Below are 17,789 nucleotides of genomic sequence, written 5' to 3' on the forward strand. Positions count from 1 at the left end.
ACAACCCGTGAAACATGTGTTTCTGTACTATACATTCTAATTATTTCATTGTATTTGTCTTATAAATTTTGCCAGTTGAACCTGCCCTTCATGGGAATGATCTGAAATCTCTTGAACATATTTTCATGCACGACGTGCGAAGTTCGTCTTTTTCAAATTAGCAACGCCTCAAGTTTACCAGTTTGTTTTATTTTTTGCTTGTATCTAGCAATTTTTCCTTAAGTAAAACTTGAAACATGTTCATTTGAGAAGAATAAATTAGATTTTGCCCGATGTGTTGTACATTCAATTTCTCTTCCCTTTTCTTTTTTTCCTGAATAGTTATTCGTTTGAATTTGTAAACAGGGTTAGAAGTCTATAATGTAGTGTTGATATACTACATTCAATTCAGAAGCGGTATTATTTGAACTGCAATGTTTGTAAATCAACAGACGCAAGAAAAGAAATGGATCTCTTTTAAACTGAATTGAATATCATGTTTTCAAGTTTGACAAATACATGTACAACTGTCAACTAAAAACTTGTTTTGGTATATTCAAATGTGAAATTGTAACTGATTTTATAACGCGATATTTCTATTTTGTGTAGAGATTATATAGTTCACAACCAAATATCAAGCCCTCCTGGTATTCACTTACTCTATATTTTATAAAGAACAATACGACAAGTATCTTGCAACTTGAAGAAAGTGGACTGCTCTGCCTTCTAGTGAATCTGAGTTCTCCTCAGAAATTAGTAGGGTTCGTACTATACCAGACAAATTATGTTCTTCCTCCTCTATGGGTTTATCATTTCATTTTTTTCTTTGGCTTAACAAATGGATTATATATATATATATATGTATGTAAAACCGTATCTAACAAAAATGTCACAAAGCGCATTTTTGACTTTCCAAAGTAATGTTCTACTTTGCGACATAAAAACTCTCTTAATGTCAATTTTAAAAACAATAAAAAGTATTGAAAAGTTACGATACTAGATTAAATTATTAGACTGTGGACGTAATGAATGAAAAAAAATATGATTTTAGCGAATCTGATAAAATAATGAAAGAAATGTTGAAAAGAAAACAGGAAAGAGAAAGACCCCCCCCCTTCTTTTTTGCGCACTCATGTCTGTTCACATGCAATGATATCCTTGTGCCTGCATCAAAGTATTTTGAAATGTGTAGACATGCGCTTGCACATTCGCTAGTGAAATATTGTAAAACCAACGTATTTCATGATCGTCTAATTACCTCTTGACAATTATATTAGCTATAAGATTTACTTTGACCCCCTGTAACTTGAAAATGGTTCACAACACACAAAATCTGTTGTACATTTGTTTACCCGAATTGAATCAAGAACACTTAAATAATAGTATTTATGATGAAAAAAAAACTACATGGGTTTTAATATAATACGTATTTTTACACTTTTTGGCCCCTTTTTCTAAAGCGGCAGGGGCAACAAAGTCCAAATTAAATAGGAATCTTCTTAGTTGTTGGTAAAACCATATCAACATTTCAGAACAATTTGTCAAACACAACTAAAGTTATCGCACGGATACGAAGTGTCCCCAGACCACGACGACGACGACGACGCGGACGACGACTGTGCCATATATATAACATTATATGACCGCAAGTTTTTTCGTCGTATAATGAAAACGAGAGATTTCGCTCTCAAATTTTCTCAAACAGGGAGATTTGCCAAAGTTTTGTTTTCTCGAAATGATGTTTAGCAACAAACCTTGCTTCCTAAAATTCCGAAGCGAGTACATGTATTCGGAAACATCAACATATACATCTACATTAGAGATATAAAACCAAATAGGAAAGATGCACTTTATACGCTTTCACAATATGATTTCCGGAGTTGGGGGGTGCTACTGACTTTTTGCTTGTATGTTTGTTGGCTTTCTGTTTTAGTGAGGGTGTTTTACTTTTTTTCGCATCACGAAATTTGTTTTCATAATTCCTAACATTTTTCTCATAGGATAAAATTTCCTTCAAATCATTTTTAAATGGTTGGTGCCAAACTATTTACCATATCAGGATGTAATCTGATCATTTCAATTGACCAAAACCGCCGAAAAATTAATATTGAATCGGATAATTAAATAATAAAACATGTCGTGTGTTTTATTTCATGTAAAAAAAATAATTAAGCACACTTCTTTTTACATGTAACAATTATAGAACAATGAACGTCGCAATACAAAAAAGACGTCAAGTTTTGCCGATTTCGACGTTACCAAAAATGACACCAACATCGTACCCTACGTCTGAATGATCCAATGACTATTATTATATTAAATTCAGTACAATAGATGCATTTTTAAGTGACCTCTCCAATGGTTGTACTTTTACTTCGGAAAGATGTCATCTTTTGTGTCCTGGGGCTACTTTTGTGATCTTTTTGCACTAAGACTAGTCTTTGCGGTGTTTAGGCGTACCCTACAGGGATGGATCCAGATATTTTGAAATGGGGGGTCCAGACATTATAAATCATCAGGTAACTAGAACCCATACATGGGAGAAGCCCTAAAACAATATCATTAGTAAACTTTCCAGTTTCTGTATTTAGAAGTTTTGTCTAGTACATAAAATGACTTTAATTTATTGATTTAAACTCACCACTTCAACCCACTTTAATGATCTTCCTGGTTATGAGGGGATGTTGTTTTAACAATGACCACCTGTCAGTCAGGTGAAAAGTAACCTATTCTACTCTTATTTATGTTACCTGTTATTAACAGTTATTGAAACAAAGATGTGCTCATGAAGCATAGTATAGTATATATTTATTGTATTAACTTTTTTATAATGTAGGACAGAAATTATAATGCTACTGAAATACTGTTTGCAAAATTTCAATTAACCAGTACTGACTAGGTGGCTTAAAAACCAGTAAAAACATTGGGACAATGATAACCACACAACCTCTATTTTTGCTTGATTTTGCACACAATTATATGTACATGTAAGAATATTTCTCATCAAGAGGAGGTTTCTGTACTTCCATATGATGTGGCTAAAATACATGTATATTTTCATGCATTTACATATTGTAACATTTTGCAATTATCAAAGGCACTGTTATCATCTTTTCCTTGATTTCTTTTCAGTGGTAATCCCTTTTAAAGTTTCACTAGATGTAGTGAGGAGGAAGCTAAAGTAAAATGAACTATTTTTGTGCTGGGACACTATTTTGGCATGAAATGAAGTTTGATTCTGAAGTGCTGGTACAACATTACTATATAAAAAACTAAAAATATGAAGTCTGATTTCGTAGCACTTATTTGTTGACAAAACATAATAGTTACTTGTACACACAATGTAATGATTTAATGCTAGAAAATATTATTTTAACTTGCAGTATACATGTATTAAACATTCACATTTTTGTTTTACCTCACACATATTTATCATAGACTTTGACTTAGAATGAATAGGAAAAAAGGCTACATCTATAGATGCTCTATTACATCAAACTTTCAATAATTTATTTTCCAGGTATTATGCCATCAAAAGGCACACAGCTTTGGTCAGAAGGAGCCAAACTTAAAATGAGAACTTTAACCCAAGATAAAGACTCAGTTCGCCTTGTCTGTGGAGTAGAAGAGAATGGAGTTGTCTCCCTCAGACTGGTTGACACATCATCTGACAAGGATGTGTGCATTGATAAAACTAAAATGGACTTGGGCATTGCTGATGTAATTCTCTCATATAGAAATCTATAAAACGAAGTTGCTCCCTTTATATTCATGGTTTCTAAGCCCAGGCTGTTACAAGAAGATTTGTGCTATAAAGACACTAGATTTATTGTCAACATGGCTTGCACTATGCATTATTGTAAATATTTTGGAGCAAGTTGTTGTTACAATGTGTTTAATCATAACTTCTAATGATTTTTGGGGATAAAATTGTAGTATGAGTCCAAATGTTCCATCAATCAACTTTACTTTTGCCTAAAAAAATGATTTTTGATTAATATACTGATACAAATTTTCTGTTGAACAAAACAATGAAATTATAACTTACCAAAATTATATTTTTTCCTTGATTCTAATGGGCAGATAGCCAAATTACATTTCGAAATGATGTTTTTTTTTGTACCATGCTTTACTCACTGCCTGATTTTTAGAGACTGACACTCTAGTACTATAATATTTTCTGTCTATATTTGCTACATATTTTGACATTTCTATTGAATCTTTTATTTCTAAATTTAGTTAAAGTTAATGAACTCATCTTATTTTACTAACTGTCAATGAACTTTTTCATAGGGTACCATTTTTTGTAGTTTTTGTGGCATGGTAATATCATTAACAAAAATTCCCACCGAAATGTTAACCTTTCAAAGTAAAATGTGATTTTTGGATGATGTATAATATTAAAAAAGCAAAATTTCGACTAACTACAAATATTTATATCCCAGAATGAAAGTACTATAACCATATTAATTTTCAGGGTTGTTTATTTTCCCGGATTCTGTTCTGTAACGTATTCATTTGTGACAATCTTTACAGTTTCAAAATAATATTATTTATACAACAATAGATAGTGTTAAAAATCAATTTGTAGGATCTATTGTTATTTGTTCTTTTCTGTCCAACTTGGAAATAGCAAAAATAACTACACAAGAAAGTTTTTCATATTTCATTTATTTTCACAAATTTGACCAAAAAAAAATCTGTTTCATTATATGATTGATAGTTTTTAATGCTAGTATACACATTATGTAAGTCCATCATGATGTCATATAATTTTTACCCCACTTGAAAAGCAGGATGTATAGATCATACTGTCTAGCCATTCTTCCATGTCTAGTTTTCAATATGCAACTCCTCTCAAACTGCTGAATGCAATTTGGTGAAACCTACACAAATCTTTTATCACATGGTACCATTTTGAACCTTTCATTTTGTTTTTATTCCGATCGAAAGACGTTTTGGGTTCTTGTAAGGAGAACAGAGGTACAACCATGTGTTCACTCCTCATAATTTGTCTAGTCTATATATAAATACAGACGTGAAATAACATGTTATTGCATTTTAATCTTCTTTGTAATCAGTAGTATGAGACATTTTGACCCGCTACAATGAAATTTTAGCCCCTCAGTTGCTATTAAAACCCTATTGGAAACCCAATTTATTGAGCCAATGGTGACCATAAAAACAGAACAGACATTTACAGGTGATAAAACTTTAGTTTCATTTGTTAAACAGAATGACTGTCACAGGCGTTGAAATTTCTACAGTGAAATGTAATTAAACAATTATGACAACTTGAAGCATACAATATCATGTTTTATGAAACACTTAAATGATATATCAGCCATGGGCCTTGTTCAATATCTCTTTTAAGTGTTCCAAAAACATGATATCGTATGCGCTGAGCTACCATAATTGTATAAAATCATCATTATCAAAAATTTCATTCACTATCAAAACAATCAATATCAGAATTATCATTTTCAAAGAAGGAGTCACCTACATATGCTTTATTCTGTTCAGCTAAAACATGAAAAAGGCAACAATGATATAAAGACAGTACATTACGACAATGGCATACATAATAATTGGTATCTGTGTAATTTAGATGACAATGTAACAAGACATAAAACTGATACCATAGAAAAATCAAATCCTGGTTATATTTAACTCTTCTTCAGGGGTTACGTATCACACCTGTCAATTTTGGTTAAAGATGTTCCCTGAATCTCATCATTCTTCGCCCGGTTTGCTCTCTCTGCAGCAATATGTGATCAAGTTGTAAGTTACCATTAACGCCCCCGCTTGCGTATTATGGTGTAAGTTAACATTGCCGCTTCGTGTGTGTATCATGATAAAAGTTAACACTGACGCCTCGTTTGTGCATCAACTTGATAACATTGACGCCACTAACCCGATGCAAATTGCAAATGACAAGCCATCGAATTAGAATGCCATAGCAAAGTTGGTAACGTGTAACTTGTCACGGCACAAACACAATAAGGTTGATGCATCAAGAAAAGTCAAACTATGCGCTCAATTCCAATGTTTTGCAAACTGTACACAGATATTAAATGGCCAGCATTGTCAAGGATATGTAAATGTGCATGGTGATATTTTTATAAAAAGGAATCCAGTACTACGACATTGTCATTTGGAGATGTCACTATGTCATTTGTAACAAATTGGTCTTCTATATTGAAATCAAGGTGGCCAGAATATGTATTTACCATCGATCCCTGATCGCTTAGAAATATTACTAAATATTTTGTAGGCGAAGCGACACATGCATGTATGTTGCCATTTTTTGTACTTGTAATTTTACCTACAAAATAGAGATTAGTTATGAAGTCCATGTTGATTCTTTTTTTGGTATCTACCGTTCTTGTCGAGTAATATTATTGCACTACTTGATTCAAACATTCCTGCTAAAAGCATTTCTTCTTCATTTGTCACATGGATGTGTCTTGGGTAGAATATAGGATCGTCATAGTTAAAGTCAATTTTTTCACCAGTATCTGCATGGAGTTTGGCAATTTTATCTGAATAAATCACTATAAGATCGTTAGATGATGGCACAACTGCCACATCATTAAATTTCCTTTGAGCTGTAGATAGTGTTTTTATATTATTACCATCTAGTTTAACTCTTTGGATTTTATCTGAGCCGTCAGTGCATGAATGTATATATTTTGAATTAATTTCCATTTGATATTCGCTCATTATATTCATGGACACCTTTGTATCAAGATACTTTATGGATAGAATCTTATGTTTTAAAGCCCTGTTTAGTTTTATATGTTCTTTACCTTTGCAGTGGTCACAGAGCATCTTGTCGCAGTCAAAACATCTCCAGTTAGTATCGGTACTGATTTGGCACATTTTGCATTTCATAGGAAATTGAACTATATCGTCTGATGTCCCTAGTTCTGCAACGACACTTAGAAAGGTTTCAGGTATTTCACTAACAGCATAAGAAGCCGCAAAGAAATGGTCCATTAACATCATTTGATAGTGTAGCATTGTGTAATTATGTTCCTTCCTAATAGAAGTATCTTCGTGATTTGTACTATCATCAGTTATTCTACTGAAAGTTTTGTCACATGGAGGTGTCTTGGTTGGAATAGGACTATCATCTTCAGAATCACTGTCCTCTTCTGGATGTTACAGTTTCCTTATCAGACGCATCAGTTGTACTAAAAGAGGTTTCCTGAATCTTTTTATTCGGTGTTGGATTTACAACCTCTAGACTAACATTTGTATCTGTTGACTGTCTTTTATTTTCACTTTCGGTAATTTCTGTACGGACCCTGATGCACCCATCCTGATAAGAATTAAGTGTGTATACAGAAGTATATATTTGTCAATAATAATCCGATGAGGATCTTCGAAAATTAAAAGAAAAACGTTTTATTGAAAAGTTTAAACCATCGTTGAATGGACAGTAATTCATTCCCCTTTATATAACTATTGTAACGTCACATAAACGTTACTGTTAACAACGTAGTCATATTGTTCACCTGAAGATTACCACAAGGCATGAAAGTACTAGTGACTAAAATATTGTGATTATTTGATCATGTTGGATTATTATTGACAAATATATATATATATATATATATATATATATATATATATACAACGTTTCAGAATGTGACGACTCTATTCGCTACACTGCTCCATCGGATCAAATTGATACAGGGAAGATAACGTAAACTTATAGAAGGGTCTGAAAAATTCCCAACGATGTTAGAACTGTCAAATTTGCGATGCAAATTTTTGGTCGTTCCCTCCGCGGGACTCGAACTCGTACCGCTGTGACATCTATGGCAACACCGCCTGCACTAAGTCCGGCGCCCTAGACCACTCGGTCAGCTAGGCTATATTAAAATGTAGCTTTCGCTGGCCGGGCCATTCCTCCTCGTAGGATTAATCTAGGGCTGTAACTTAGTACACAATGTATGGTAGTACGGGACAATTCATCTAGGTGTCATTATGTAGGATAGAGGATCAAATTAATGATGCATGTCACAACAAATCAATATTATACAACGTCTCAGAATGTGACGACTCTATTCGCTACACTGCTCCATTGGATCAAATTGATCATCTGACAATCTATTTTTTGAGTTAAGTCATCGTTTCAATTCAATACCCCCTTTGTGGAGATTTTATGTGATACGTGAACATATGGACATATGGACAGCTCTGTTTGATAGATAATACACTTTCTACTATTCTGGCAGAGCACTAAATATACGTATCAATATTTAAACCTGCGATAAAGTGCAATTAATGTAGCCCTTATGTGGTATTTTTCCAGCTAAATCTAAATGGATGTTTTACTTTATATTTTGTCAGCATTTACAGAGTTAACATTAACGCTACATACATTTTCTTTAATTTTCAATCAACTATGGTATGCAAAATGTATCTGTGTCAGTACTTGTGATTGATTGTATAGTCAAATGTTTCATAGATTGAGCACAGTGAAGAAAAGTGTATTCTAGTGGTATTATGTCTTTTGAGTTTATAATTAAAAGTATGCAATAGTAAGCCTTTGTCTATAGATCTGTTGTAGGCTTCCTTCCAATATATTGCTTTGACATTTCATTTGATATTGCATCTGGATTAGTCATAGAGAATGCAGTGGTCTTTATTGATCAGATTCTTTGGTTTCTAAGGATATCTGTAAAGTAAAATGGTATAACGTGGAAGAAAATTAATAAACAGAAAAAGTTCATGTTTAGAATGCATTTTGAATTATCTAAGTTCCCAATTCTGACTCAATCAAGTAGTGTGATACTATTATATTTAAAAGGAACAATGAAACAGTTCATCACAATACGTAGTCTATTCCCTACTTGAGGAGCTCGGGATGCAGCCATATTTTATCCTGTTTTTGCAGAGTTACCTCCCGTAAAAGCAGGTGTAATTTCGAAGTCTCTCTAATCGATGTTCGGATTCTGGTGCAGAAAAAAGAGGTAACTCGAATGAAAATGGAATTCCCAGCAGACAAACAACGGCTGTTTTTTCTAAAATTTACAGGGTGTTTCATTTTGTTGGTAGGTTACACAAGGATGATTTTTATTTTCAGAGTTACCGGGTAAAGAAAATTTATGGCAGGGTCGGTAGAACGAGAAATTCCCTTTTGACTTTCGAGATTTTCTAAAGTATCGTCGATATCGGATGGAAAACCTTACGTCTTTCGAATAGACACCTGCTCCAAAGGGAGATAAATGTTGACAAAATGTTGGTCCGTAAGTCGCGAATAAAGAAAACGTTATGGACAACCCTTGAAACATGTGTGTCTGTACCATACATTTTACATGTCTTTGTATTTGTTTTATAAATTTTGCCAATTGAACTTTACGAGCCCTTCATGGGAATGATCTGAAAACTCTTGAACATATTTTCTTGTACGACGTGCGAATTTCGTCTTTGTCAAATTAGCAACGCCTCAAGTTTACCAGTTTGTTTTATTTTTTGCTTGTATCTAGCAATTTTTCCTTAAGTATAACTTGAAATTTGTTCATTTGAGAAGAATAAATTAGATTTTGCCCGATGTGTTGTACATTCAATTTCTCTTCCCTTTTCTTTTTTTCCTGAATAGTTATTCGTTTGAATTTGTAAACAAGGTTAGAAGTCTATAATGTAGTGTTGATATACTACATTCAATTCAGAAGCGGTATTATTTGAACTGCAATGTTTGTAAATCAACAGACGCAAGAAAAGAAATGGATCTCCCTTAAACTGAATTGAATATCATGTTTTCAAGTTTGACAAATACATGTACAACTGTCAACTAAAAACTTGTTTTGGTATATTCAAATGTGAAATTGTAACTGATTTTATAACGCAATATTTCTATTTTGTGTAGAGATTATGTAGTTCACAACCAAATATCAAGCCCTCCTGGTATTCACTTACTCTATATTATATAAAGAACAACACGACAAGTATCTTGCAACTTGAAGAAAGTGGACTGCTCTGCCTTCTGGTGCATCTGAGTTCTCCTCAGAAATCAGTAGGGTTCGTACTATACCAGTAGGCTTTTTTTTGAGTTATGTTTTGCTAGTTACTCTGTCTGTCCATCATTTATACCTTCAGTAGTTCTTTGATCTTATTGATCTTTAAAAGTTTTAAAAATAAGTAAAATACGTGATTGAAATTATACTGTAAAGTTAAAACACAGTTTACATTTAACTATTTTAATGACGTATTAAAATCGAGACACAGACAAAAAAGACCAATAATAACGATAATAACGTCCTGCAACAGTTATGATAATTGCTGTTATTTACACACAAAAAAAACCCAACAAACAAACAAAAAAAAAAAAAACAAATAATTGATATAGATATACACAGTCATTGTATCTATTTGAGTTATTGTAAAATAGTTGATATGTATCCGTAGTTTTGTAATATACAAGTAGAAGGTGTTCAGATTAAACAAATATGTTGTCGATTAAAAATTCCAGCATTTTGTAAACATCTTCCTCTGTATATTTGAAAGATGATTTGGAATTGTTTCTTACAAAGTATGAGGAATCTCTACCAAGAACTATATATTTGAATCTAGGTGTACCATCTTTTTTGGAAAAACAACGATGTATAATGTTTTTAAGTCGGGATTTTAACTGAGTATGGGGAATAGAAGTATACAGTGTTGAAAAATCATAGGTTTTAATGCTATTATATTCAGATAATAGTCTTGAACTGATTGTCTCCAAAAGATCTTTCGAATTTTTCAGGATCCACATTGAATTAATACCACTACGGGAGTAACAAATGTTGTGGTAGGACTGCAGACCCTCTTTGACAGTTGTGAGTATAGAAGTTAAAAGTTTTGAAAGAGGTTTGGTGGTACATTTTGCAGATCCAGCTATGAAACGTTGTTTGAATGGATTCTTGTGAAGTTTAGTAATCCAGTACATAGACAGTAAATCACAATCATTGTCCTTGGTAGAGAGACCAAAAGAAGATAGCACAAAATTATGGTTTTCCACAATCTCTTTTTTGGAGAGAATGGTAGCAGTATAGGTTTTATCACTGCTATTATTTTCTACGTCTACCTCTTATAATAAACATTGGATATAAAACGTTTTGCAGACAAAAACAGTGTTGTTTTGGGCTTTGTCTGTTGGTACGACAACATATTTGTCATGTATAGTAGACAATGTTTTTGCTACATCGGGGTCTTTGAAAACTGATGTAGCCTTGGCACTCATTTACGTACTTAAAACTTTCATTCGTTTCAAAATTAAAGACCTCACGGCCTTTAACCACTCTGACAGAGAATCAATGTCTTCTTGTTCTCGTTTTATCCATTTTGTGTTATGCTTATGAATTTTGACAAATTTTATAATTTGTTAATTTTGAGCAAACTTTGGTTGCTTTGTTAGGTAAATTTTAGATATTTTTTCTGAGCCTGCCATGGTCGCTTTAAAACAAAATATATGCATGTTATATATTCATCACATTGAAAAAAAAAAAAAAACAAATCAGTGGGATAAAACTTACAATGTGCAACCAATATCATAGGATCTGCTTGATTTGTATATGGACATCCTCTTCAAACATTTTGTGTACATCAAAATTTTGTATAATAAATAATAATGAATTCGAACAAAAGAGCATCAATATATCTAGTTTCTGAAATTGTTGACTCATTTATCTCATTCCTTGTATTCCACATGGTAGAATTTCTCGGTGATGGATGAACTCCTATTTCGATAGTTCACTTTCTTTTGTTTATAAAGAATCGGTTAAAGACCACATAACTAGTCATAATTTTTCATTTGGGGTTAATTGCGCTTTTGAGATAAAATTTATAGAAATTGTACATGAAAGTAGCACTTTGCAATAGTTACCGTTCTTGATTTTGTTCCATTTGGTTGATTTTACTGGGATATTAATGTATGATTTTTTCAAACGTACAGATCTGAATATGGAAAGGACAACACTGTTATGTATAATTATAGCATACATAGATCGGAAAAGGGTTGTTTGTTTGGTGAGTCTTTCTTCACCATGAATCACTTCGACATCATATGGACAGTATCGGAAATTTATATGGACTGGTACTTAGGTACATCTTGTATACAATTTAGTTTGGGACAGGTACTGAGGTACATCTTGTATACAATTTAGTTTGGGACAGGTACTGAGGTACATCTTGTATACAATTTAGTTCGGGACTGGTACTTGGGTACATCTTGTATACAATTTAGTTTGGGACTGGTACTTAGGTACATCTTGTATACAATTTAGTTTGGGACTGGTACTTAGGTACATCTTGTATACAATTTAGTTTGGGACTGGTACTTAGGTAGATCTTGTACACAATTTAGTTTGGGTAAAGATTGTCCTATATATTTGATTCTAATGATGCTGATGAATGGTTACTCCTTGAAGATATAAGTAAGTTGTTCGTAAGATATTAAGCACTAAATTGGCTATAGAAAAGTACGCACCTCTATAAACAAAGTTCATAGTTACATGTATCACAAAAATTGCAAAATTGAAAAAAAAAACAACAAAAAACAAAGTTACCAGGCGCGTAACTGCCGTTAGGCAAAAAAGCTTTTGCCTGCACTTAATTTTGCCAATTTTTTTTTTTTTTTTTTTTTGAAATAAAATACATCCTGGAGAGGCATAAATGATGCTCTGAAATGCTATCTCTGCGGAACTTCGGGGGGCTTAGCCCCCTGGAACTACTGGGGCCTTAAGCGGCCCCCAGACCCCCTGCCGTAATTTTGTCTACACTTCAATTTGGCCTCAGCTACGCGCCTGGTTACAAACTCAGTTCGCAAAGTTTGGCTTTACACAATGATTGTTTTAACTGCGAATCTACTCATTTTGAATTATCTCAGTGCTGACGCTACGGTATATTTTGCCGATATTCATTCAGAGATGGGACCATATTTTTTTAAAACAAGTACTAGTTACCTATCATAGCTATGTAATTTATTTCTTATATTAGAAAATGGATTTGTGTATTCAATTACGACTTTTTAATATTTTAATATTAGAAAATCATTTTTTAATATTAAAAAATGTAACTAATTTTGCAATATTGCAAAGTAATTTTCTAATATTTCAAATTCATTTTCTAATATTTCAAATTCATTTTCTAATATTACATATTCAATTTATAATATTACAAAATGTCTGATGTTTTATAATATTACTAAATCAGGAATTTGTAATAATAGAAAATGAATTTTTGATATTACAAAATGAATTTCGAATGCTAAAAAATCTTTTCTAATATTAAAAAAAATGATTTTGTAATATTACAAATTCATTTTCTAATGTTACCAAATATTGATTTTTGTTCACTTTGTCTTGCCATAGTTTTCTTTGTGTGACGTCTTGTTTCCTTTATCTTCAGTTTTTACGTGTAATCTTTTTTCGGTTCACTACATTATGTGTGTAGATCGCCTTTGTTTGATGTGTTAACGTAACGGTCATTTGTTTTTGGATTTTTTGACGTATACTCACAGCTGTCAAAGAGGAAGGGTATTCAGTCCTACCACGACACTTGTTACTACTGTAGTGGCCGCTAGTGGTATTAATGCAATGTGGATACTGAAAAATTCGAAAGATCTTCTGGAAACCTTCCATTCAAGATTATTATCAGAATACAATAGCATTAAAACCTTTGACTTTCAACTTTTCATTCTTCTATTCCAAATACCCAGTTATAATCCCGACTCAAAAGCATTATACATCGTTGTTATTCCAAAAATGGACGGTACATCCAGACACAAATATGTAATTCTTGGTAGAGATTTCTCATACTTTTAAAAAAGAATTCCAGATTATCTTCCAAATATAGCGAAGAAGACGTTTTCAAAATGCTGGAATTTTTTATCGACTACATATTTGTCCAGTGTGATGGACGCATTTTTCAACAAACGGTCAGCATTCCAATGGGAACAAATTGTACTCATCTACTTTCTGACCTATTCCTTCACTCTTATGAGGCTGACTTTATAGCTGATCTAATCCAAAAGAAGGAATATCGTTTAGCTAGACGTTTTATGGTCGTCAATATGAATTCGTGAATAGATACGGTATATCTATCTGCATGCACCATGAAAACATTTGTTCAGCGTGTAATAGTTTTCCTTTCCTCTTTTGTCTACCCTAGACTTGACTTTTTATGAGCAACTCGGCGGCTGTTTCTAGGAAAGCAAATGACGATTACCCTATCGGTGCACCTGGTCCATTCTCCCAGTTTTTAGTGTAGTCCCATGCATTTGTTCATTTATTTTTTTTTGTTACTTTGTATTTATTATTTTGGGGACTTTATGTTCTTTGTTGTGTGTGTCTGTTTTCAATGTCTGCTGTTTGTCCCTGGATTACATTCTGTTTATTTCCGATAGAATCTTGGTTCCTTTGATTACTCTTTTACTAATACTATATTATCAGAACAACAATAAGATATTTACACCTAAACCAACTGAAAAAAGTTAGTACCTGTATAAAAGTATATTGTCATAACAATAGCAAAATAAAAAAGGCGAGGTTGCAAACTTATTTTGGTAAATTTTGTCGATACACGGTAGATTGTTAATCCACTAACTCTATTTAGAGGTGGGCCAAATTTTTGAAACAACTGATAATGTATTAAGTATTTTTTAAAATTATTTAATTTTATTTTTCAAATGAAGTGTTATAAGTTCTTGCTATCGTGTGTAATCTACACAGCCGAAAGTATCACACATGAGAATCATAAAGACTGCAACATATTACATTCATATGAAATGAGCATGATATGATAATCATATGTTTCAGTTTACATATGACTATTGTATGATTAACATTTGTTTCAAATTCAAGATTTACATATGAGAATCATATAATAATCATACGGCTATCATATTGTTATCATGAATCTATCATGTGGCACAGTTGGCTGTGTAATGTAAGTGAATCTATCATATGTGGCACAGTTGGCTGTGTAATGTAAGTGAATCTATCATATGTGGCACAGTTGGCTGTGTAATGTAAGTGAATCTATCATGTGTGGCACATTTGGTTGTGTAATGTAAGTGATTTTTTCAAAGTTCCAAGTTTTTAGTGCCAATTATATCGAGCGTTTTTCAAAGTTAACCTGATATGACACCTGAGCTCAATATAAATGATCATCTGTTATTTTCACTTAATTAGTTTTCATATAGATAGAGGACGATATACTTTGTTAAAGTGTCATATGTACCAGTCGTTATATCATGTGTAATTTATTGTCAGCAATCTTTTTTTCTATTTCTATATATATATTTTTTTTTCAAAGCTCAAAGTTCCCATGACCATTTATCACGAATTTTATGACATCTTTAATGAAAGTTATGAAATCTGAACTGAAACTAGATATAGATAAGCATAACGTAATTTTCACATATTTTTCTTTTTTCTGTTTTTTTCTGTTTTTTTTTTTTTTTAAATCAAAATACTTACATGTGTAAGTTTATTGAACCAAGTCAGAAATGAAAATCTTAATTTTACCAAATTTAAAAAAAACATGAATTGACTAAAGGAGAATCGGTTCCTTCCATGGAATTTACAGAAAACTCGGAAAATGTAAAACGATAGGAAAGTTTCACAAGTTTTATCATGCACCGCCCGGTGGTTAAAAAGAGACGAGCATTCTCAATCACCATCTTAGAATGGGAGAATTTTTTTCTGTGTCTTTGAAATTATTTCAATGCCCTCGAAAATACATTGTCACGTGTGTATACATGTAGCTTGATTGATGTTATTTTTTTTCACAGACAGAACAGAATGTAAGTCTTTCTTTTATTTTCCGATTCTGTATAATGTCCAAAAGGGAGGTTCTGCAACACAGACAAAGGTACATATAATTCATGTTTTATCGTATGCATTCAAATTGATAAACCATATTTTAATCCTTTTTAATTCCTTTGACACTACATTGTGTTCTAAACCAGTCCAATGTACAGCTAAAATCAATGTTCGGCAATTGAAACTGTTACGAGTACCTATATTTTTTGTTAAAACTACAATGAAAGAATTCATATATGCCAAACATGTAATCCTTAATGTTAAATAATAGCAGAAGGAATGCAACAAATACCACATATTTAACAGAAGGCTTTATTGGCTATTATGCCCGTGCAATAGTTTGCAAAACGAATGGCAACACTGGAAGGAAGAAAACTTCTTGAATCAGGAGGTACAACTGAAAGACGTAAAAAATGAGTGCATAGTATAAAAAATACAGGCTGTCAATATAAAATAACATTTTGAGCAGCCAAAATTCAGGTTCTTCTTCGTAGATTGCACGATTCTTTATCTTTTTTTCAGGCATTATGCCACCCAAAGTTACGAGTCTTTTCAGAAAAAGCCAAACATTGGAGTCAAACTCAAAATCAACTAACTTGAGCAGATTAGTCGGACGGCGCAATAGGACAAAATAAATTTTAAGTTATCTCTCTTTAACTAGTTGCTGCATCATCATGCTCAGTGGGGTGCAAAAAAATCCTTGATAAACATATTTCAGTGCACGCATTTACACACAAAAAATCAACTAATTTCATTTAAGGGTGTGGGGTGAATCTTTTGTGCTATGCAATGTAGTCAAACACATTTGCCTTTCAATGCAATGAGTTGATAGTCATTGTATCTGCGATACTTTTCAACTGTAAGCCATTTGACCATACATGTGGTGCTTATCATATATTTTTTATTGTGCATTGAATAGAAACAGATTAGCATGTAAACTTACAGACTTCTTTTTGTTCCTCGCGATCGGGTTTTTGTCTTCAATTATGGACATTTTCCCGTTGCTTTCAAATCTATTGCTATATTTCTCTATTTTACCCCGTCTAAACAAATTGGCTCTCTCATTACATACTTAACGACTTTGGATAACTCGGATTTTGTAAGTCGTTTTGGTGGTTAAACTAACCATTATCAGTGGCGGAACCTATGTGCCGCTTTCGGATACAGCAAAGAATTTGGTCAGAGTTTACTCTCTCTGACTGGCGACTGGGCTGCTGTCCAGAGCCGTTCTGACGCCGAGTACATCACATGAACATGTCCCTAGCACTGAAACATTGTAATCCCTTTTGGGATTCAGCGCTGGGAATACTTTTTTTTGTTTTGAACACCATCGGTGGTGTTCAAAACAGAAAATATCTCCTGCGCCGAATCCCAATAGGGATTAAGGTACATTGTACCTCTTATATTTACCCAGGGACTCTTTAGCTCATTATTCATTTGTATGTTATCCCTGTCCAAATGAGTGAATATCTTCAGGAACTTTTTCAAAGTCCTTCGTTGTAATATAAAGTTTCCCTATTTTATATCCTGGGGAACAGCCTGGAATATCGGACTTTCCTTCCCCATAAGCCTGGCGATCACATAAACCAATCGGTCGACCGCAAATCTCGCCGTCGAGTATTTAAAAGTTCAAGCTTATATTACTTGAACAATGTAGGCATGTGTATTCACTGATGTTAAATAACGTTTACCTTTACCTTTACCTATTGGTAGGGAATTATGCTCTTCCACGTATGTATCTTAACGGGGGATTAATCTCCAATTCGGGAGACCACTCCAATAGTCCACTCCACGTTTTGCAATCTGTCATTATTAAATTAATCGGAGTTATCTCCCATTAATGATTTCCTATTCAGTGACATGGCCGTCGAAGAATTTTGAATTTATTTATCGTTGACAGTTTTCTTGCTGATCCTTTACCATAGGTGCAAATCTGTGATCACATGGTAAGCAAAATACTTTTTCTACATTCTCCCTCCAATGCATAGATTTTGT

At 32.9% G+C, this 17,789-nt stretch overlaps 1 protein-coding gene and 1 long non-coding RNA gene across 4 annotated transcripts in view; both read left to right on the forward strand.

The window, feature by feature from the left end:
• Positions 1-2,427: 2,427 nt before the first annotated feature.
• LOC148598304 (uncharacterized) lies at positions 2,428-4,989 on the forward strand. Of its 2 annotated transcripts, none has more exons than XR_015918716.1 (3): positions 2,428-2,498; positions 3,112-3,228; positions 3,500-4,989. It is a non-coding gene; the product is annotated as an uncharacterized LOC148598304 (long non-coding RNA). The 2 variants fall into 2 exon arrangements; XR_015918717.1 differs by lacking the exon at positions 2,428-2,498 and adding an exon at positions 2,626-2,693.
• A 12,619-nt stretch (positions 4,990-17,608) lies between these two features.
• LOC148598305 (transmembrane and coiled-coil domains protein 1-like) overlaps positions 17,609-17,789 on the forward strand; it is a 71,129-nt gene continuing 70,948 nt past the window's right edge. For both annotated transcript variants that reach the window (XM_088562405.1, XM_088562412.1), the window contains exon 1: positions 17,609-17,740. The gene's annotated coding sequence lies outside the window, so the exon portion shown is untranslated. The remainder of the gene's footprint in view (positions 17,741-17,789) is intronic.

Source organism: Perna viridis, chromosome 14, assembly GCF_037379345.1.
Source record: "Perna viridis isolate PV_CMFRI_1.1 ecotype Kerala chromosome 14, ASM3737934v1, whole genome shotgun sequence".
Taxonomy (NCBI): domain Eukaryota; kingdom Metazoa; phylum Mollusca; class Bivalvia; order Mytilida; family Mytilidae; genus Perna; species Perna viridis.